Source organism: Populus trichocarpa, chromosome 5 (genome assembly GCF_000002775.5).
Source record: "Populus trichocarpa isolate Nisqually-1 chromosome 5, P.trichocarpa_v4.1, whole genome shotgun sequence".
Classification (NCBI taxonomy): Eukaryota; Viridiplantae; Streptophyta; class Magnoliopsida; order Malpighiales; family Salicaceae; genus Populus; species Populus trichocarpa.
In genome coordinates, this window is record NC_037289.2 from 10,651,504 (window position 1) to 10,657,503 (window position 6,000).

Here is a 6,000-nt window from a genome sequence, read left to right on the forward strand (position 1 = left end):
TTCATTTAATTTTATGCAAATACTTGTTCAACCATAAGAGAAAATTAAAAAATAAGGCGCATATTGAGGCTTCGATATACGAGTCTTACATTATTAAAGAGATCTCAATATTTATCTCGTATTATTTCGAGCCTCACTTGAGAGCAAACAACAATTGTGTTACGAGTCATGATAATAGTGGGGAAGTGCTTTCGAGTAGCAACTTGTCAATAGTTTCTCATCCTGAATGACCTATACTAAAAAATGTTGTGAGGGGAAGATACTTAATAGAAATTGAATTCAAACATGTACATAATTCTGTGTTATTTAATTGAGATGAACTGAGATATTTTATTTAGTAAGTATAATAATTAACAATTTTTCAAAAAACATGTCTCTTATATTATCATAAACTGATAGATTGAATAATTCTTCGTATGCAACATTATTAATTTTTACTATCCAAAAAATCACAGCTAACTGGATTTCAAATCTTTTGATTACAAAATGAACAATTTTCACATGGTTCAGAAAACATGTAAAAATTATTTAATTATTCTTATCTCTTAAAGTACTTAATTTTAATTACGTATTTCTTATTAACTATCAATGGTTATAATTCTTGTACGAGGTTTATCAATTAAAAGGGAATACTAGTGTTACTTTGAATTTACTAAGTCTAAATCCTAAAAGAAAGGTGAAGTGCTATAACAAGTATTTCATCAATGGACATGTTTTCCATATTAAAGAGTATGGTTATGATAGAAAGACATATAAAAGTGGAGTTTGTGTTAAGAGATCGACTTCTAATGAGTTTGAAGTTAACTATTATGGAAAGTTAGAAGAGGTCATTGAATTGAAATATCATAGTGAGCAAAATAGAGTTTTTCATTCAAATGTTATTGGTATGATACCACCGACAGAAGAATCATAGTAGATCTCCATCATGGTTTAGTCAAAATTAATACAAAGGCTAGACTTCATTACGTTGACGATGTCTTTATTTTCACAAAGCAATGTCAGCAAGTTTATTACATATATACTCTTTCTTTTTGAAATGATCATTCGAGAGTTAATTGAAGTAATTTGTAGGAGATGATATCTTTAAACTTGATAAGTTAATTGATCCATATCAAGTTGCTCCGTCTATCAACTTAAAAGAAAATTCAAATTTTTGCATCGCTAAGAATACTTTTATTGATGTTGATGTTAAGGACTTAAATGATATTTTAAGAACCAACAGACATACATGAGTCAATGAAGATGATGATAATAATGAAATCAATGTAGAAAATTATGATGGAGATAACGATGATGAAATTGATGAAGAAGAAGACAATTCTGATTAATTTGTAAACTATCAATGTGTAATGAAATTAACTATAATGTAATATTTCTAGATGTTCCTTCACAATGACGTGAATTTATTATTACATGACAAGGAATGTAATATTTTTGCGATTTTGTTGTTATACATAGAATTGGTATTATTATTAATATATTTAACTAACAACAGTTTTCTCTTATAGGCTATGGTTCTTGGACGCGAACCAAGACTGATGGAGTTTTTTATAGAAACTCACATGTAAAATGATGACCGTTGGAAAACAAATGGATAGTCGAGCTAGGAAGTTTGTGGAATGTTAAATCTCAACGATTTGTTTTTGAGTTATTATTTTTTTAATTTGTTCATTTTTTTTTTCAAGAAACATATAACACTTAATTGCAGTAGAGATATAGGGACAATCCTTTGATCCATCCAAAACTCAATTTGGATTTGTGGTTGTAGGCAAGATCGACCGATGGACCCGATAGAAATCAGGTTTACACTATATCAAACACTACGGCCAAGGAGTTATGGACGACCCGAAGTGTTTTAATTGTTGGATGCTCATAATCGGTTCCAACCACTCAATCTCCAAAGTCCCAAGTGATTTTAAACCAACAAGTTAAAGATCGGATGGCCCACCTTGCTGCTGAGACAGAACAACTTACTGTCGGAATGGTCGAACTCCAACGATTTTACATGGAGGTGAAATCATACATGGGTGGTATATGTGCTCCCCCTTATCGCCGCTCAATCCCAACAAAGACTCGCCTCCTCTCCTTCTCCAACTCCTCTATTCTAGATGAATTGTATTTAAACTGATAAATTTTTAAATCTATAATAAATATTTTATTTTTTATTTTATTTTTATTTCTTTTAATTTTTTCTACTCTGTTTATTATATTTTTAAAAATATATATATTTAAACAACTTACTGAAGGGCTTTTGGACGGACTACGTCTGTTGGTATATTCCAGAGAGTTGGAAAATACTTGCCGGAAATTCCACTGACACTATTTAATCACCGACATAATTCATCCTTCAATAATTTAGACATAAATCCCCAATGGAATTACAAACAAACTTTTTGTTGGTGGTATGCTATATTCATCGATAGGAATCCTGATGGAATGATGCCAAAAAAAATTTTGTTTGGCATGTTTTTTTTTTTGTAAATCAATCGGTGATTATATTACCGATGGAATATGGACAGAATAGAAATCATCGACGATAAGTTTTTTTATGAATAATAACCATCCGTGATCCTGTCGGTAAAAATCATGCCGACAAAATCAGTATCTAGCTATCGATGAAACATTCTGTTTGTACACTGCAGAATTGTGGTTGTGCAAGCAATGTTATTGAATTTGTATCATATCGGTGTCTAACTAGAAACTTGATTATACAGTAATTTAGTCTAAGTGGAAGTCCTTGACAAAAAAAAAAATTGTGTTACACTAGTTAAGTAGAATCCTTGTTAAATTAGATAGTTAGAATTTTTATTAGATTATGATTATTAGAGGTTGTAATCTCCCTATAAATATATAAATATAAGGGTTAATGTACTATGAATTAAAAGAGAGAAAGAATTGAAGAGTGTTGAATATTAATAAATAAAGCTTAGAAGCTTAAATACTTAGTGTTTTTAATAATTGGTATAATTAAAGCTTAAATTAAATATTATCAATGGACTAACCGACGGATTGACCGATGAAATTATTCTGATGGTAACGCCATCAACAATTCTGTCGGTAGAAATGTCACGTCACCGTATGATTTTCCTTCTTGAATCTCACTACAATACCCTTCATAATGTCATCGGTATATACCGATGGAAGTTTTTCATCGGCATTCACGGATGAATTTTACCGTCGGGTTAATTATGTTAGTAACGTCGTCTCTAAAACTTACATGTCATTGTATTGTTTGATTTTTTTATTCCTTATTTTTTCCACTGCAATTTCCTTTGTACATACTGTGGGAATATTTATGTCGGTGTCTACCGATAGATTTAGCAATGGAAAATTCAGTCAGTAAATATCACCGCAATATACCTACAGAAAAATTATTGTTTCCGTATATATTTACTAATTTTTTTTGGTAGTGATTATTGATCACCTGAGAGAGAGGAGCATAGGACAGAAAGTTATTGATCCATCCAAGGATCAATTAATCAATGCGTAACCATTTTACTACAGCGGGGTTCCAAGTTACAGTACTATCAGTGGAAGCAACAGCTGTAGCTGTACAAGGAAATTCATTCGTGACGTAGCCCAGGAGCCCATATCTACGTAAAATGGGAACAACTTGTGCTTTCCATGAGAGGTAATTTGTAGAGGCTAATTTAATTAAAATCTCTGGTAGATGAGTTTTGAAAGAGTACAAATCAAACGGGCGTGCTCATCCACAGGAGGAATCTGAGAGAAAGTAGAGGAGGAAGACATGTTTGACAAAGGTCCTCTCGTATAAAGCTCTGATACCACGTAAAATGAGTTAAAACTGGCATGCCTTATGCATGGCTTGTATTTCATTTACATAGAGTTTACAGGATACACAAACAGTGGTATGTAGTTGGACAAGAGATAAGAATGAAAACTATATAGTTGTGACAGAGTCCTACTGTCAATGTTATTTACAGTAACGTATGCTTAAAATAAGAAAGAAATCAACAGCGGTTGCAGGAGAGATACGAGGAGAAGATCATAATTTATAGGAGAGATCGGAAGAGAAACATCATGGATTGTGGAGAATCACGATTGATATGTCTCTATGACTCTACAGTATTATCTTACCATCCAGTCTAATTCAAATCTGTAATCATCATATGTAGGATGAACAAACTTTTGTGGAGGACAAGTTGGTGTACGATATATGTTCCCAAGGCCCACATTTTCATTAATCGATGCTTTTGTTTCTGGTTGCTTGTGGTTCTTTCTTATTATTCTGATTGCTATAATACAGAAAAGGTGGCCTTTTTTTGTCGTGAGGCCATACAGGCATGCCATAATAAAATGTCAACAGACAAGGTGATCAGCTTTCCAACCAGAAGCCTTGAGAGTGCTAGCGTGCAGCTTTTTCAATGCATGTTATGGCTATGTTAACCCCCAGAGTTCTTAGCGGCCAAAACCACAGCGCCTCGGAAAGTTATTTTGGCTTTTAAGCGTTACAGTAGGCACTAATATTCTATAATTTATTGACTCCCATCTGATTTGCCATTCCTCCGATCGCTAAATTAAGATTTCCAAGTACATGCTATATGCTTTGGAATATGACTCTACTGTCTAGCTGGTTTGTTTACTATGTGGGAAAAATATGCATAGAGTGAATCTTGCGGGGTGATTTGCAAATACAGAAATACAGCAAGTATAAAAAAAGATAAAATTTTATTGTAAAATTAAGAACTAAACTACAAGAATCCTAATTCATATTTTTATTACTCAAGATTCTCTCCTGAATATTGCAGCTTTTCTACATCTCTTATATACTAGTAAAAATATCAAAAATAAAGCTGAAAAAAATAAAAAAATCATTATAAACTAAATAAAAAAAATAATCTAAATATTCTATAAATATATTAATATAATCTAAATATATATTTTGAGTTAGGTTTGTGCATATTGTTTGACAATATTAATACCTTACTCTTTACTCTTTGAATAAAATAACTATTCAAAAAATATTTATTTATTCAAGTTATTTATTCGAGTCAGATCAGGTCGGATCGATATCCATCATGTTCGTATTAAGTTTTCATCTCTGTTTTTTTTTCCATTGTGAAATTGTCCTTGAGTTATATAAAAATTTAATTTTAATCTTTAATAACAACATTTAAAAAAAAATGAAATTTTAATGGTGAACTAATTTTGAAAATTTTTATCAATTTAGAGAAATCTTTCTATTATATCCCTATAATACTCGAATTTAATTTTGGAATAAAAAATATAACTTTATCTATTCAAATGAATAACCTGACTAAAGATCGACGTATTGAAGAATTAGATGTTATACCAGAACATAATATATAGCACAATTAGAAACGTAGATATGTATTGAAAAATTGTGGGATTATATAAAGATAAATTGAGTGATTTTCCAATAAATATCATTGTATCATAACATGTACAAAAAAGATAACCCTCTCTTTTAATTCTATATCCCTCAATTTAGTGGGTCTTCTGATGCACCAAGAAAATCATTCATCTTAATTAATCTTTTTCCTAATTTAATAAATCTTAAATTACATAAATACAAAATCTACAACTTTTATATATTAGTAACGTATAAATTGTTGGGTTTCTCAAAAGTATATACGTAGCGGAAATAGTAAATTTAAATTTTATTTTGGAGTTTCAAGAATCTCGTTAGATAGATCTAGAGTCATTCAAAGTTTATACGAAGATAATTACATGAACATCAGATATTTTTTTTAGCTTTGAATAATTGTTTCAAGGCTGTATTGTCGCAAACCACAAGTTGTCCAAGTGTCCAGCTTCTAATGATAATCTACATGAGTCATCAATAAAAAATCTCTTAAACCCTTTTAGGAGAGAGGGATTGTTATACCTTTGAATGTTATCTCTTTTCTTTTGTATTTCAAGTGTTTCTATAACTAACATAGTTTTTCTGTATGTACACAAAATAAGAAGCATGGTATTCTAATTATAAGAAAACCTGAAAATCTTATAAATGGTAAA